At 39.6% G+C, this 18,494-nt stretch overlaps 1 long non-coding RNA gene across 3 annotated transcripts in view; it reads right to left on the bottom strand.

The window, feature by feature from the left end:
- Window positions 1-11,382: 11,382 nt before the first annotated feature.
- The window catches only part of LOC115351910, a 49,504-nt gene continuing 42,392 nt past the window's right edge, over window positions 11,383-18,494 (bottom strand). For all 3 annotated transcript variants that reach the window (XR_003926943.1, XR_003926942.1, XR_003926944.1), the window contains 2 exons: window positions 12,011-12,308; window positions 11,383-11,741 (listed from right to left, as the gene is read on the bottom strand). This is a non-coding gene — a long non-coding RNA (uncharacterized LOC115351910). The remainder of the gene's footprint in view (window positions 11,742-12,010; window positions 12,309-18,494) is intronic.

The following is an 18,494-nucleotide window of genomic DNA, read 5'->3' as shown; positions in this document are numbered from 1 at the left end:
CACCTTGAATCCCAGCATGGCAGTAGGTTACATCCAGGATGCCACTATGTCACTCCACAAAGACATTAACATAACTCCACAGATATAACCAAGCAGCATTTCTGTATTTCACATATGTAATTCCAATAAAATTACAAGTAACGTATCTACTACATACATGCAATTACAGCCACACGGTATGCTGCAAAAGAGGGATGCAGGCTAATTAATAGTCTTTGCTATATAAAGGAGTCTAAAAAAAGGGTTGTGATTACCAAAGGAATTGGCCTTTTCAAAGAAAAATACATGGTGGGACTGAGAGGGTATACAGCATTAACTTCTCTGACCAAGCCTTACTGCAGAAGGCAGCCCACAGTACACAGCAGTGTGGACTGCTGGCCCTGACAGCTCAGTGAAAGAACACTGCCATCCCACCACCTCTGGGCACTCTTGCAGTCATCTTTTCCAGTCATACCAAAGAAGTTTTTAGGAATATGGCTATTTACAAGAAATTTATTTTGAACCATGGCCTACCTCCAGCTTCCAATAACTGAGGCCAGGTAGGAGGCAGCACAAGATAGGAGGTGGCACACCGTGGCTTTTTTTTAGGGAAGATTTATTAACAGGAAATCCTTTGTACCTACACCTGGAGCGCACACAGTATACAGACTCACTGCGCCTCGTGGCACGCTGAAGGCTGCCTTACTTATCCACTGTGTCCCACTTTAATACACTGATGCAGGAACTGATTGCTCCTACAGTAATTTCCTGAGTGCTCTTAATACAAACCCTGACTTTACATACTGGCTTGGGCAGCATGCTTGCTTGCTTCTCAGATTAAAAAAATCAGGCTTGAACCCACTTCCCTGGGTTGCTCTCAGCCTTTTGGAAGGCTGAAGAGCCACAAAATGATCAGCACTCACCTCTGGCCCCTGGGCCGAGCAGCACAGGGCAGTCCGTCCCTACCTGAGGTGGAACGTCCCTTGTGGAACCTTCGGGAAAGGTCTCCAGGAGGCAGAGCAGCGGCCAGCGGCTCGCCTGAGGAGGACAGCACTCGGGTGGGAGCAGCGTCTCCCCATCTGCCTGGTCCCCTCACAGCTGCCGCTCTGCTAGGCTCGCTAGCACAGGTGATGATCAGCCCTGCGGGCGCAGTAACACAAAGCTGCTTCCTATCTCCGTCTACGCCTAAATCTCGTACAATAACGCATATGGGCCTAGTAACAAAAAGCTCGCGGCCCTCGGTATTACCTGCACACGACAGTGAGGCAGGCTCCGTGCTCCCTTCTGCCCGCCACGGAGGCTGATGGGAGCGACGTACACCAGGCAGCGGGGGAGGCCGCAGGGGAGCTGGAGCTGCATTTCGGGACCTGTGTCTCCTCCCAAAAGCAGCAAAGATGGTGCTGGCCGCAGCTGCTTCGCTGGAGGCTTGGAGGCTCTCTGCATCCCACATCCAGCTGCAGCTTAAATCGGATGGGGATCTGTCTGAACTCCAACAGACCATGACAAAAATGAACGTGTCTAGGTAACCTTTATATCCAAACGGTGCCCGTTTATAAAATATTTTTTATAAAGCCAGTGATACCGCCAGTGATCTGTGGTAAGAGTTTAAGCAGTTATCACCGGGTTTATGTTGGTAATCACCTCATGAATTACGTGTTTTCATTCAGAATAACAACTGGGAAGTGTTATTTGCAAAGACATTTAAATCTGTAGTAACCCCTTTGTAAAAAGTCTCTATAGAACAAAATTTCTGCTTGTTGGTCCCACAGTTTTGTTTTTGTTGAGAAACCACAGTTTTACGTGCGCACGCTGGGGGATATTTGGATTCAGAGCTGTATCTCTGCGTGCTGGAGGGCTTTCAGCCATCCGTTGGTCATGCATTGGCCAAAACATTTCCTGGCCCCAAGAACTATTGCATTTCAGGGCCTAGCAAGGATTACCTGCCCACCCTGCGGGCCGGCCTGCCCACTCTCCTGAGCCAGCTGACGACGTACCCGCGCTGAGCCTGTCCCCCGCACCTCAGCACCGTGTCCCAGGTAACCTCTCACGCCTGCCAGCCAGCCAGCCGCGCTGCGGGCCCGCGCGCTCCCTCACCTGGCTCCCTCAGAATAACCCGCCAGGCAAGGTTAAACTCTTGAAGCCATCAGGCTTAACGCCCAAACCTGCAGCTTCCATTCAGCCCCATGCGGACACCAACTTAGAGAGTAAAACATTTCAGTTTAGAGGTTTTTATCCTTACACTGTCAATTTGAGATTTTTCCGAGCCTTTCAGCAAAAAGTTTTGATACTTGGACTTTTTCGCTAGTTCAGGGTGAAAACAATGTTGAAATAGCATTTCCCTCAGGAAAGATTCTACTTTTCAGTCCTTTCTAGTTATTATTTTAATCACGACTTTTTTAAAAAAGTTAAATGGCCTAGCTAAGCATCAAACTGGGAATTGTTAGATAAAGTATGCTCTGACTGTTTCTCCATTTCTCAAAAATCCATTTACAGGGTTGCAAAGGAATACCTGCTTTTATATGCAGCCAGTGTTTTTTTCTGCTCCCACAGCAATTTTGTGCTATATCTGAACTAGCACTTTAGGAAAGAGAAAATGGAAATACTTATTTTCTGTCCTTAGAATTAGTTTTTAAACTTTGAAACGTTCACAGTCTTCTGTTTATAAACAAGAAACGGTACTTGGTTCTTTAAGACCTACTTCCATTTTACTGGGAATATCCTGCGTTCCTTTCAACTGTAACTTTACTAAGAAAAGGTCCCTGAAATGATTTCATAATCAAATGCATTATAGTTCAGATTCAACAAAATATTTAGCCCCCTACTCCTTTTGATATCAACACTAAGTTATAACCTACACAAAAACTTGGAGCTAAAGCACTTCAATGAAGCTGGGCCCAGTTCTGCAAAACACTGAATAATGTATTTTTGGCTCACTGAGGACAATGGGAATCAAGCATAGACCTGAAGTACTATAGGTATGGATATACTTAACCACTCATAGCACGTAGCTAAGTACATTTTCCTGTAAGCTGCACTGGCTCATTAGCCATTCCTATCCAAAATAGTCATTCTCAGGAAACTGAAAGAAAAGTTGGTCCTTGTATCTACATAATTTATAGAGTTTGAGTAGTTGCACTTCCAGTTCTGTTATGTGACTAGGCCTAATAAAAATGGTGTCTTAATATATCTGTGAATGTAATATCTGTAAAGAAATGCCATTTACAATGTAAGAAAAGAACTGCTAAAAACTTTCCTCTGTCCCAGTTATTCCAGATCAAAGCTATACACTGAAAACCTGTTAAAAAAGAACGAGATAAAGAATAAACCTGTTAGGCAAATCAAACCAGCCAGTGGTAAAATGATAAAATACTGAAATAGCTATTAAAAAAATGCATCCCTAAAACTCTCACCTAGATGAATACATATTTTAATACTGCTTGACAAAGTGTGCTGTCTCTCATTTTTCTTCTACTACACAGTATGTATAAAGAAATTCTTTTCAGGAACAAATCTGTTCACCAGTGTGTTCATTTTTCATTGGCATATGCATTTCAACACTCCATCCTTCTGGTATGAAGGAAGCTTGTTTTATTCACAGAAGTCTGGAGCTGGCACCTAATGCTTTATTTACCCCCCATATCATAGAAGCAGTTTCCCCATCATTCTTGTATGCAAGCCCCTAATCCTGTTCCCAGAGAGGAATGTACCAATGATGGTAGACAGCAGCCCTCTTTGTCATCCTACCATTTTTTTGTTCCGTAACTTTTCAAGCTTTGGAAATATGTTCTCTGAGAGAAAGTATGCTGCCCAGGAAAATCTGCTATTAGAAATGTTCTTTTTCCAGAGTCTAATCAGAAATACCCTTTTAGAAGCTGTACATAACCATTACCTCATTACCTAAATGTTATAAAATAACTGTAATAATTTTATAATGATATTTCAATAATAGCAATAATAAATAATGATTTGCTAATTCCAGTAATTTTTAATAATTTAATCACTTTAAATTTATTAATATATTTTTAATTTCCATAAAATATGTTGGTTCCTTATTGGATGTGAACATATTTGATTTACCAGTTGATGACCTAGGCCATAATCTTTCTTTACAGTTAGGTCTTAAATTTGAATGAGCAAAGAAAGGAGGGGTGTGATCCTCAAAGGCAATTATTTTTAATAAATAAGTAAAGAACAGTGTGTTTTGAAGCAGTTTTATGATTCAACACAATGCCAAACAGCTAAGTTCTGTCACATCCTGGTTCCCCCTTACATTACACCTGCTGTACATATGCTTTTTCTGTGTGTTTTTCTATGAGTGTATGTATGATGTATTCTATGAAAAGTGTGTACAAGGTGGCCTCATTGCCTTTTATGGTTCTGCATCCAGAACTGCATATCGCCAGTAATTAGGGTAGCACTGAAAGATGTGAACCCTCTAATTCCAGTATATCCCCATTTAAACTGGATGACTTGGAATGCCTCCTTGCTCAAACAAGTGAGTCAGGATTAAAGATAGATTTGAATCATTAATTATTAATTATTTATTAATTAAGACTCCAGTTTACATATTGTCGGGATACCATCTTTACTCATCAGCACATAAAAATTGTGTATATAAATTCAATACACTGCATATTTGCAAGTTTTAGCATACAAAAAAATCACCAAGTTCTTTGGAGTTATCAGTCTAATTTCAAGAGAAGTTCACTACTACCACTACTCCAACTGACAAAAGTGGCAGTCTAGTTTATTAAGCTAGACTGAATGAAAACATGGGGTTTCTGTCTGTGTCTGCACACAGACACATACTCACATACAAACACACATACAAGCACAGCTTCAGGTAGAAACTACTTGTGTCCTCCATTCTCCTCAAACATGAGCTATGTAGCAGCAAACAGGTTCTTGCCCTCTCCGAACGGGATAAAGAAAACTGTTAGTTCTCTCTTTTCACTGTTTTATCTCATCTTCCATCCACAAACTCACATTCAGCTTCATCCAGTTTACTTATTAACTTCCATTAAAATTGTAGGTATTTTCACATGACTCTTAGGAAAATCAAGCCTATAAAGACAATGTGTAATGCATACATTGATAATCTAATGCATACATGTAATGCATACAAGTACTTAGCAAAAATAACATGAAGAATGATCACTCACACATCTGCTATTTGTAAGTCACTTACATTTTTCCATGTGAAGTTTTTTTTTCTTATTATTACTGTTATTCTTATGTTCCTTTTATCACCATAATAAACTGCCTCTACCAGGAAAACTTTATCATTCTATGTTTGCTGGCCCTAGCAGAAAAACATTTCACTTCTATGGGATGGAGGTATGTTTGTTTTCAGGTCAAGCAATCAGTTCTACTTCTTCAACATCATCTCTTCCACCTTCAGCCATCACTGCTAGCCTTACAGTAACTTTCCTTGCAGTGGGCCAACACCATCAGGCACTTTCATTATCATAAACCCATACTATGCTTAGCATAAATATTGCCAACCACAGACTGAGTTTTCTAGTAACTTATTAGGTATGTCACGTTAGCTAATCTGCCATAAAATACTTATCCCCCTTCAGGGATTAAAAGAATGACATGCTGCTGTTGGGAAAGTATGGACAAAAAAAGTGGTGATTTCCCTGACAGGCCTTTTATGAGTTCAGCAACATTAACATATGGAAAACAGAGCTTCTATGCTCTACTTTGGCTAGAACATGTCAGTCTATCACATTAAAAATATCCACGACTTTAGTCAGCAAACATAAGTACCTTATCCTCCTGCCTCTGATCTTAAGGCAGTCTTCCACTAGACTTCATCTGGGGAAAGACTGGACATAAAGTTGAGTAAGCATAAAACTACTCAAAAACTCTTGAGAGTCTTTGTGTGTTGTATTTCTTCCGCAACCATTAGTAAATCCCTCTTGTCTGTGTCAGCTATGTAAGCATATTTTAATCTAGAAAATTCACTGAACACCAAGGTATTTCCATTCCTTATGCTATTAATAAGGACAGTAAAAGAACTGATGTATACAGGGCACATACTTCTTCTGGCAGATCCTGGCTGTTAGGGAAAGACAGACATTTTTTAATGATACGGGTATATGTCCTACCAGCTATTTTCACATTTTAGCTGTCAGAACGAGTAAACCAGATACTTTTAAAGAAGGAATTAGAGGTCCATTTGCTAATCTGAAGGCACTTAGCAATCCTGTTGTATCATATCTTACTAGGAAGACCAGTAAAGGATAACAATTGTTAGACACTGTTCTTATTTCAAACCTTATGCTGTGAAAAATATTTTAAGTTACTTCTCTATCTCAAAAGACTTTGGAGTTACTAAGTTTCTGTCAGAGAGAATAATTAAATAGCTTCTGAGAAGCCAAAGTTTTTCTTTTCCATTCCTGTCACCACTGAACCTGAAAGGTAGAAGATTATATGACATGGGAGGCTGACACTGTATATGCTTCCTGTATAAAAAACAGTTCCATTTTGGATCAATTTTGTAAGCAAATAGCGCAATCAGGGTGATAAGCTGTTAACACATCACCCACTGTTTGAATAATTACTTACAAGACAACATCTCTGTCCCCCACTGTTCCCACCAATTCTCAGTAAGGCATGGCATAACTTGAACACCTACTGACTCTATTGCCTCAATTATAACAACCTCACTCAAGCCTTTTAGAGTTGGGGTTTTTTTCCTACTTGTGAGGCCACTCATTCATCCCACCTAACTAACTTTAGCCATTTAACTGAAGCACCCATGTTGAGGATGCAGTCCAAGCTAAGACTATCCTTCTGCAACATTGTTTGTAATGCTACAAGCAGCAAAAAATACTAGAAGAAAGCATATCTTTAAGTCTGTTCCACTGGGTAGTGTACACTTACAGCTCTCACTGAAACTAAATGTCTCAAATAAGCCATGCAAATAATAATGCAGCTGCTTCTTTCTATCTCTTGGAAAAAAAAAAAAAATTACTCTTCTCATTTTGCAGGCCTTGTGATTGAAAGCCATGCTTCAATCTTCTTCCTTGCAGGCAGGGCAGATGTGCAGAATGCTTGGGGGAATGCAGAAGTCTTCCCTTCACACTGTGTTATTCCTGGAGGTAAAGAAATGCTTCTGCCTTAAGATATCCATGCATAGCTCAGCCTCCTCTGTGCTTCTACTTGAGCCTCCTCATATTTCAGACTCCTTGACATTCCTGGACTGTGCTCAGTTTGACTGAGCCCCTTTTTGATCCTCCTTATAGGCCACAGGGAGCACAGTTCATACATCACTATTGTAAATTAATTATGTTAACAGATGAATGGTGGAATCATATCAAAAAGTGTACATGTACCTCTGAAATCACCTAAGCCAAAAGACTCTTTCCTAACACAAATAGGGTCTCTGTTTCTGAGAAAGCCTGAAGCAAAACCCCCAAGTCTGCTGGGGATACACCCTACTGGCTTCCTTACTCATTAAGTCAGTCGAGAAATAGTAGCAGCTCTCTAGCATTGGAAACACCCCATACAGTCACTTTTTTTTACCGTGCAGCTTCTGGTTCTATTGTCAGTGTTTATGCTGTCATTCTGTTGTTTCTGCTTCCTTACTGTTCTCTACCTACACCACTAATCAGCACATGCCAGACCACAGCATTTATTTTAAAACCCTTTCAAACCTTACTCACCTTGTAACAAATAATCCTGCTCTGGTTATTGAACAGCCACACTGTTATTTGTATACTTGTGGCCAGGCAAGGTGACTGGATTATCTCAATCAGCAGATGCTCAGCTGTGCTAAATCTGTGAGGCTGCATCAGCCCAGTCCATTTCTGTGAACCCTGGCATTTGTTATGTGTAACCACCATTTTAAGTAGCTTCTGAAATTTAGTATTTTGGTTTTTCCAGATACAAGGGTTTCCTTAATAAAAATGTACTGTTTCAAATGCACCTTCTTTTCAAGCCAGAGTCCTGTGTAACTTACCTCTGTAACAGCACTGTTTGCTTTTTCTGCATGCCAGGGAAATAAAGTAGAAAGGGTAAGAAAGCTAGTGTAACTAATAAAACAAGTAACATAGCATAGCACAATTTATCTCCTTTGATAGGACAAAGTGTCAGGAGAGATTTAATTCTTGGGGGGTGGTGACCATTTTGCTTTTCATCCTAAGGCTTTTCTTACATTGCAAGAGATTTTTACAAGATGAGAATGAATCTTTTGTTGAACTTTAACTACAGGGCATGAAACTACAAGCTGAGGGAAACAGAGAAATAACATGACAACACTGCCAGTTCTTTTTGCAAGACCTGCGGCATCTCATTGCAAATGAGATGTCAATCCTGTAATTAGCAATTCAGTCAGTATTAATTCTGTGTATGTTACTTCACATCAATCACTGTCATTTCCATGTAGTCAGGATGTTTTATAGAACCTAATTTGTAAACAATATGCAAAAGTTTAACCCACTTTAAATTAAAATTGTCAAACATCTAGCATAACCTTCAGTGAATACAGATAACTGTGTGCAATTGTGTTTTGGCTCCTAAGTAGGAAAAGGGAACGCTTTAGCTATTTGTTTCTATAAATAGACTTTTAAAATCCTAGTAGGTCCTAAGGGAAAAACAAGCATGCATTAAAGGCCATTAGTCCACATCCAAAACCATTGCAGCCAACCTGTAACACTTACTTTCTCGTCAAGAATAACACAAAACTGAAAAAGCAGGGGTACGAAGTTGAAAGTCAAAGGCAAAACTCATTCCAGCAATTCATATTTTATGAAGCAATATCTATTCTTGATTTAAGATGTGTCCAGGGAAGCATAACCCATGGCTTCCCTGGCAAATGGGGGTCGAATTGTTAAAAAAAAATTTAATCCCCTGATTCTCAATTTGTCAATTTCAAATATCAGAACTTGCTTTATTTTCATCTGATAGATTTCAGAAAGCACTCCATAGGAAAATTATATTTCTCATACATTATGAAAACATATAAATTATATTTCTCATGTAATGACTACTACAAACACCCTTTCACCTTAAATTTGATAGATTAAGTAGATTGAGCTCCTGGAACTCTTCCTCTTTAATACCTTTTTTCCTATGCCTTAATTATTCCACTGGCTCTTCTCACTGGTGATCAACAACCTTGCTGAATTGTGAACATTAGTCTTCCACCAGGAGACCTCTGAAAGTGCCAAATAAAACAAAACGACTACTTAATATTCTCAGGATTGCATTAAAACCTTTGCTGCAAATTATGTTCTTTCTCTCCTACCCCATAACTACTTCTCACTCCAAATTAATTGCTCATCCATTGCTTGTGAGCCACTTAGATCCTATGCTTAATATGGGCAGTAGGTTCCTTAGGTATGTTTCTCACTGAGATTCATAAACACTGAAGCACAACAACCATCTGAAAATTTTTCATGTGGCTAAAAGAACGTCGTGAAATGAAATGAATCACAAACTGTGACTCTATCTTCAGTCTGTCTCCTCTGGAGAGCTCAGTCCAGACCACAAACTGCAACTTTTGTGTGAAGCTGCCAAAAATGCAAATTCCAAACTGGCTACCAGCTTTCCTTTCACTTACAATGAAACTTAACCTAAAAAGCATATACCTTGTACAGCTTAGGCATGGTTTGCACAGTTTTCAGGTCAACTACCTGTTTAGCAGTCAAACATTTTAATACTCTGTTACTTATGCAATAGAAAATACCTATGTATAAAAGTTTCCAGAAACAGAGGGGCATCTTTTCATACGCGGTATCATTTTTCAATACCTTATGCCCTCTCCTTACCCCCAGTTTGGGACTCGTAAGCCATCAGGTCAGAAATGCTGCCTAGAAATACTCACACCTCATGGGCTTCAAAGACAGAATGAAGTTGATGCACCTTGCTGGTCCTTTAAAACCCAGGACTTTCATTTTAGTAGGTATATATTTTCTTTTGAAAATCTAGCAGATATGCAAATACTGAAAGCTGTGCTACATCTGCTTAAAGTGTAACAGACATACAGTGTTCATGAACACCATTGCCATTATGGCTAATAGCAAGGTGTTCATACGAAGGAGACTACATACTGCAAGGAGTTCAGGTGTTTAGAAGTTTTCACCACAGGCCTAAACTCTGAATTCTTTGTTCTCTTCGTTAAATGGTTAGTACTGTACAAATGAAATGAACGTAAATCTGAGATTAGGAAACAGATCAAGGCATATGGCACAAAGTTAGAATAAAGATGCACTGAATATGCTCACAAAAACAAAACTAAGATTTGAAGGGAGATGGCTATAGTCAAAGTATCCAGCTCACGCTAAGCCTGATGACTTTCTCTGTTACGTGCATCTGGAACACATACGCGTTTCACATCGACACAAGTGGTTCTGTGGTGTTTCTCCAAAGGGCTGTTCATGGCAGAATGAACAATCTCTTCACTCATGCACATAGCTAATGGATGAAAAAGGATAGGAAGATCCTTCTACCAAAGGATACAAACTATTCACACTGACACCTTAAGTTACATTCTCATACATTCTAGGACGAAAGATACGGAAAATAAAACTTAGTATGAGATGAGTAAAAGGTTTACTTACCTTCCCAACTAAAAGATAGGAACATTTTCATTTTACTTATGTCTTCTGTATTCTGATATACATATATATTTTATACCATTTTTTACTGTTACCTATAAATAACTAATGATTTATCTATGAAACACTCCTATAAGCTTTGGAATCTATTTAAAAATATGGATAAAATAAGGAGATGGACGTACAGAAGAATAAAATTGAAAAGGCTAACAAAGTTTTGATGTTTAGGGGACTTAAGGACAGCATTCATGGGAAGCAACAAGATTTATCAGATTAGTAATTTACTGTGCATATTTTTCCCACTGGAGGTACTACAGCAAAACAAAAGGGCCCCAAGGAAGCCTGAGCCAATGTTGTTCTAGATGCTGGAGTCACTGTTCAAGAAGATACTTAACCATGTGGTTGGCTTGCAGCTTGATTAATCTTATTACTTGCAATGGAACTATTCACATGCTTCAATTAGGCTTCCTGAATGAGACTATGTTTACACAAAGTAAAAGGAAATTAAAAAAAAAAAAAAAAAAAAAAAATCACTGCCTTCCAGAGCATCAGTTGTTCACAAAACTCATTAAACTAGTATTTTGCTGTTACAGCTTCTGCAATTGGCTGGCCTCAAGGAGCAATACAGCAATCTCACCCCCCTGAGCTTAAAGCAACCCATCATCACAACTTTTATTTTTTGCAAAACTTTTTTGATCAATTATGACTGGATTCCTTGCATATACCCTACTTCTTACTTTGCCTTCTTTCACTTAGAGGATGGATCTCCACTGAGAATTAGCCTTCTCACAACTCAGATGCAGTAGGAGACATTTTACAGTGACACAAGACAGCCTTTTCAGGAAAGACAGTATTTATTAACTGCTTAGAATACAGTACCTTAAGTTTCCTAGGTCAGAATGGACAAGCAAAGAGTACACTCATGTCAGTATATGGAAGCATTAATTGTTCTTTTCCTGAAGAACAGCCTGTGATTTCTTCTCTCAGTGTGCTTGCCAATCAACTCAACTCTGCATTTCAGCCTGCTGTTGTAGAGTTTTCTTATGTTCTGCATCCGTTATAAGCAAATATCCAGTCACAGTGCGTCTGTTGTACCTTCATGGTAACATTGCTGATTTTAAGATCGTTCTTGAAAGTTCACTTGGGTTTGCCTTTCTGACCAACAGCTCAAGAGAGAAATCACTACCTTTGGTCCTATTGAGACACAATGCAGCAGTAAATGAGTAAGAGCATCAAGTACATTTTACATATAAAAGAATGGAGGGATTGACTGTTTCCTCTACAGCTGTCATTTCCCCTTCAAGTAATTTCAATTTCTTTGAAAATATTATAGTGAAATTCTGCCCTTCTGAAATTATGGGCACTTTAAAGGAGTCAAGACTTTACACAGATTTGTTCCCTCCACCCCCATATATTGATGTCTGGCCATGCATATGTTACTAAGCCAAACGTCTGGTACACACCTGGGTTTTGCTCTGGTACGCCAGGACCCACCAGCAGAACTGTGATATCCTGCTCTGGATATCATCTCCATGCTTCCACCCCCTCCTTCAAAATTAGAAAAGCAGTTTTTGTTCTTTTGTGGGTTAGAACATATGCTATTCCAGAAGTGACAAAAATACTGTCTCCAAATTGCTCATCTCAGAAAAGAATATTAGAAATCCACTGGGCCAAATTCTTCCTTGAGTTCAGATTAAATTCCATGAGATAGAAATATTGACGTTCTGCTCCAAGTGTAAAGACAGGTTTCCTAGGACTCACCTAGAACATAATAAAGTGGACAATAAGCTATGAAAATGTCCTGGAAATTTGTAGCAACTCCTTTACATCGATGCTGTGATATTAATAATCCAGTCTTGCATATACAGTTGAGCGATGTTCCACACTGCTTTGCAACATTTCTGCTTCAACAACCTCGTCTGCATAAGCTCATGTTGACATTGGAGCTAACAAAAAACTCTTTTAAAGCACGGGTTTGTGATTAGCTTTTGTATCCAGTTGTACACGCAAATACAGTAACAGATGGAAGATTACTAAAGAGTAGAAGAAAATGAATTTTCCATGTCATTATCTTTCAGAGATGAGAAGTACAAAACAACACCTATTCTATTACGTCTGGTACAATAGGCTTCTGTCTTTGGGCTAGATGTGATCTGCTTTTTAAAGGAAAGTGGAAATGTAATTAGAACATACTGTAGAGAGACTGACCTTACACTCATCTGAGTTTTCATTAAAGTAGCTATATAAAGCACTTGATATGTTGCAGGCTGCAGCTGTCAGTTTCAAGAGCTACTTCTGAAAGCCCTGAAGAAGAATTAATTGCAAGGTAACAATTGCAGCACTATGGTTAGCGCAGCTTGCAGTTCCATTGCAAGAATAACCATTTAATTACCAACAGTTAAAAGAGGCTGTTCCTACAGACTCTGGGTCAAATTCTAGGACGTGTTAAGTACCCACAATTCCCATTAATTTCAGAGGACCTTGCCAACATTTATCACCACCCAGGATTTCACACAGTAATTGTAATTGGATTTTTTAAACCAATACTTCTAGAGTTTCAGATATCCAGCCATACCTGTGGTACAGCACCTGATAAGGTCATTTGTCTTTTTTTTTTTTTTTTTAAAAGGTGTATTTGCTTTTTAAAAATGTTTACTTTAAACAGCCTGCAGGTCTTTATTTACAAATACACTATTTTTTTGGACAATAACATCCATATATCTCATCTACTGGTTTTGCCCTTCATTATGCAAGATGACTCAGGAGGATGTCACAAAAAGAACTGAGTACAGAGTAATTGCCAGTTCATCTCCTCTCCCAATTAAATTCATAGCTTTAAGAATCCAGACCTTTTCCTTGATCTGACAGGTAGCAGAACAAAGCACTTGTATTTTAGGCGTTGTCTGTCATGTTTTATCTGAGGAAGACATTTACATACTTCAACAATGCCAAGAACACAGGCTTCCAAACTCATATACAAAATGGTAGCATTCATTAATCACCGATTAACTAGGCAGCAATCCAGAAGAGCAGTTTGCTCTAAGAGCTTGATACCAACTGAAGATCCATCAATAGATTGCTAATATATCCAAGAACATTTTGTAGTTCCACTAAAAATTTCAGCAGCAGAAATGTCAAGAAAAGATTGCAATAATGAATAATTATTTGTTATTACTGCCAATGAGTTAATATACTAATGGATCTCTACTTTATTCCCTAGTTGTAAGCTAACTGATTCTTAATGCGTGTTTTTATGTGGTAACATTACTCAAACTCCAAAACACGACGTTACTCTGAGCAAGAAGGTTCTGATACTTTGCTGAGTAAAAACACTGTAGTGTAGAATAAATGCTACCCATTGTTTTATTGCAACGTTGCAGTTCTGCAAATAGCTGTGTTAAAAGCTGGTGTCTCTCGAATACTGAGTTCCTAAATTAAGATGTATACTGTAACTGAATGCAGAAACATGAAAAAAACATGCAACAAGAATTTATTTGTTCTACTTTCCACACAAAAAGGCTCAAAAGAAATGGAATAATCACCGTTGTCACTGTCAGTCCTTTAGCATTAAGTACAGTAGCCCATAGTGGAGGCAGATGAGCCTGAGAAATACAAGATTGTCCTTATAGGTAGAAGTGATACAAAACTTTTGCCAGATGCACAGTGATATTCACCTCTTGAGCAGGTCTGTGGCTTCATTCTTCACCAAAGCCTCTTTCTTGGACAAACCAAGTCACTGCCATTGAAAAAGGTTTACTATGCTGTCTCTAACACTAACACTGGCACTTTGCTGCCTATTGGTAGCTATGAATACAAAATGTTATCCAGAAGTTTGCCCTCAATCTCTTCGCTGGGTAAAAAACTGGCTGGATAGCTGGGCCCAAAGAGTGGTGGTGAATGGAGTTAAATCCAGTTGGCAACCAGTCACAAGTGGTGTTCCCCAGAGCTCAGTATTGGGGCCAGTTCCATTTATCTTTATTATTATTATGTTTATTATTATTAAGTTCTTTATCAATAAACTGGACAAGGGGATCAAGTGCACCCTCAGCAAGTTTGCTGATGACACCAAGTTGGGAGGGAGTGTTGATCTGCTGGAGGGTAGGAAGGTTCTGCAGAGGGATCTGGACAGGCTGGATCGATGGGCCAAGGCCAATTGTATGAGGTTCAACAAGGCCAAGTGCCGGGTCCTGCACTTGGGTCACAACAACCCCATGCAGCGCTACAGGCTTGGGCAAGAGTGGCTGGAAAGCTGCCCGGCAGAGAAAGACCTGGGGGTGCTGGTCGACAGCCGGCTGAATGTGAGCCAGCAGTGTGCCCAGGTGGCCAAGAAGGCCAAGAGCATCCTGGCTTGTATCAGAAATAGTGTGGCCAGCAGGACTAGGGAAGCGATTGTCCCCCTGTCCTTGGCACGGGTGAGGCTGTACTTCAAATACTGTGTTCAGTTTTGGGCCCCCCACTACAGGAAAGACATTGAGGTGCGGGAGCATGTCCAGAGAAGGGCAACAAAGCTGGTGAGGGGACTGGAGCACAAGTCTTACGAGGAGCGGCTGAGGGAACTGGGGTTGCTTTAGCCTGGAGAAAAGGAGGCTGAGGGGAGACCTTATCACTCTCTACAGCTACCTCAAAGGAGGTTGTAGTGAAGTGAGGGTTGGTTTCTTCCCATGTAACAAGTAATAGGAGAAGAAATGGCCTCAAGTTGCTGCAGGGGAGGTTTAGATTGGATATTAGGAAAAATTTCTTTACTGAGAGGGTTGTCAGGCATTCGAACAGGCTGCCCAGGGAAGTGGTTGAGTCTCCATCCCTGGAGGAATTTAAAAGATGTGTAGATGTGGCACTTAGGGACATGGTTTAGTGGTGCACTTGGCAGTGTGAAGTTAACGGTTGGACTTGATGATCTTGAAGGTCTTTTCCAACCTAAATGATTCTGTGATTGTATGAATCAGAATTGCCTTCAGTGTTATCCTTGAAGTAGTCTTCTTGATAAGTATGCTGCCTCTTTTCATATCCATAAACTAACAGCTGCTTGAAACCTTTATGTGCCAGCATATTTTTCTGTACTATATTCTTCTGCACTGATACTTCATACTCTTCACTTCCATCAACCCAAGTAATAAACTTCAACTACCTGAAATATAAAACAAGCAACATTTGTATCTCTTGGAGCAATTATGATAAGTACTTCCAAGTAGCCACCAATCCAACCAGCATGGCTAGTTTGGCTGAGGTAATATAGGATCTGATTCTGGCTTAGTGATGATCATACAAGAGTTTTATAAATGAAAGAAAGAATGAGTAAGTACAAGGTTGGCTAGCACAGCCAACAGCAGGAATTCTAGTGACTCAGTATTTCACTTGGGTGGTAATTTTCTCCATTACTAAGAGGTGATAGATATTTGCAAATCACTTTGGCTCTGATTATAACCTGGTCTATCTCTTGATGGAAAAAAGCAGAACACTTTTTTTTTTTTTTTTTTTTTTGACGAACACATGGAGTTTGTGCACGACTACAGGAATGGTTAGATATGAACTGCTACTTAACTCTCCCCCAAGAAAAGACCAGTGGTCAGGAAAGGGAAAAGACTAGAGCCTTAACTTCATCTTCCCATTGCACAGACTAGGACAGAAATGTCCTAATTTGCTGATGTTACAGGCCAGGAATGAATGGGTCATGTAGGGAGCCAGGACTGGTTCTTCAGAGAACACGCAGTTTGTCTGGCAGACCTGCTGTATAGCACAGCTCACGCATCACACACCTCCTGGTTTGGTTCAAGCCTCACAGGACAATCCAGCCTATCAAATAGTGAAGAAAAACAACTTTTTCTCCAGTGAGCAGAAAAAATTGTTCTTACTGCCAGCAAAATAAACCAGTAAGTTTTTCAGCCCTGCTGCACCTTCCTAATGAAACCACAGACAGCTCTGCAGGGGCAACTTTGTTCATCTTCAAAGCTTTTTAGAAACATTGAATAATCTTCATATTCCTCCTGTGGGCAGGAAAGTATTAGTATCTGCCAATTAAAATCATTACAGAAATAGAGGCACAGAGAAGCTGTAAGAGCACAGTTCAGAGGTTCAGAGAGAGTTAGACTGCCCACGCATCCTTGAACTAGAGAACGTTTTGCTTCATTTGAAGTTCTGCTGTTTTCCTTTGCTTTGCTAAGAGCCAGCACAACTGGTATAAAGATGGGGTTCTTATTCTTCCTCTCTTCCCAATGCAGTTGATAGTAATAAATAGGTAGGGAAATAAAACAAAAGCCTCTGAGCATTTGGAGCACCAGCTCTGTTTTGCCATCTTTTAAAACACAGATAAATGTTGCTTGGCCGAACACCAAAGAGAAAAACTCAGCTGTGCCTTCTCTAGGAACACAGTGAATCCATTGCAGATCAAGTATATTTTAATAATTCAAAGTGCATCAGTACTGAGGAAATACTTGAGAATCCTTAAATATTACCTGGTTGCAATATTTTGAAAGATAAAAAATGAAGATAACTGTGCACTTCACAGTTCTGAGAATCTATGGTCCATCATGCTAACCTCCTGTTCAGAAAAAGGCAGTTGCTAACACACACACATGTGAAATCTTGCCTGCCAGTCGTAAGGGAAGAAGGGGAACAGGGAGAAGGGCACAATTTTTCACTGTTCTATCTTGAATCACAGTCTTTGCACAGATGGAAAACAAATTGCAAGTGGAAGCCAATTTTGCCTGCCTAAACTACAACTTCTGCCTCACAGCAGGAAGAAAAGAGTAACAGCTGAGATTCACCTTCTTCCGGCATATAGATGCTCAGTCAGAACTTCCATCACAGGCACTCAGCCCTCCAGCAGGAGGTTGTGAAAAGGCACCTGAGGGTGTTGGAGGGCATATCAAACTAATTGTTTATCATAATGCCCTAAACAGATGAAAGTGTGATCACTCTTTCATGGATTTCACTTCTCTTTAAGAAGAAATTGTTGTTCTAGTTGTCTAGACTATAGACAGAATGACTGTTTTCCCACTCATGAAAGTGAGAACCTTCATGATCATGAAGGTTAGGTCCAGGCTTGCTTCCACCTAGCATGATCAGAGATAATAGTAACAATCACTGAAGGGAAACACCAAGAAAAACTCATCCTTAAATCTAATTACAAATTTATTTTCCAAATGCTTTTTTAAAATACCAACAAATAGGTTGAAAACCTATAGTCTGAAGACATTTGAGGATCCATGGACTACTTTTCATGTCTACAAGACATACTACCAAAGGAAACAAGCCTATGCCAATACAAGTTACCTAATTAGGACCCAGACCATCACTGAAAAACATTTGGAGGTATGTACACCAAAAAAGTTTGAAACTATTGTGTTAGGGTAGATTTTATCAAATAATGCTATTAGATATATAAATCACTGTATTTAAAGACATATCAGGTCTTACTATTTTCATGCCAAGTTAGGTTACTTAAATTTTTCTTGCTTGCTGTGTCACCACAATTTCCCCTGCTGTATTTTAACATTCAAATGCATTCAGAATGCATAGCAGATCCAGGTCTTACATACAATTTCATAGATCGCTGAAAAATTAGATGTATGATACTATAATGGAATCAGAGGAACAGCTGGAAGCTCCAACACTTGAACATACAGCTGAGTTGGAAAGGATCTGGAAGATTTCCTAAGTTGAGAAGAATAGTATTTTACCTAATAGTGGGAGGCAGTACCTTCCTAAAGAGCTTTGCAACACATACTAACCAGCACTGACTGCACAGGATACACAGCATCAGTTAGTTAAAACTCTGGCATGAAGTAGATCTCTGCCACCTAAAAGTTGCTTTTGCATGCCCTTATTTTCAGTATTGTTTTCCAGCCTCTACCATCATCATACTATAATGAGAAAAATGGTACATTCCATTCAGTTTTACTGCCAGTGTGCTCTCTACGCTCTCCTTTATCTTCATAACTCAATGCTGGC

The sequence above is a fragment of the Aquila chrysaetos genome, chromosome 16 (genome assembly GCF_900496995.4).
Source record: "Aquila chrysaetos chrysaetos chromosome 16, bAquChr1.4, whole genome shotgun sequence".
NCBI classification, from domain to species: domain Eukaryota; kingdom Metazoa; phylum Chordata; class Aves; order Accipitriformes; family Accipitridae; genus Aquila; species Aquila chrysaetos.
Note: the sequence above shows the minus strand (reverse complement) of the source record. Positions and strands in the feature narration are given on the sequence as shown.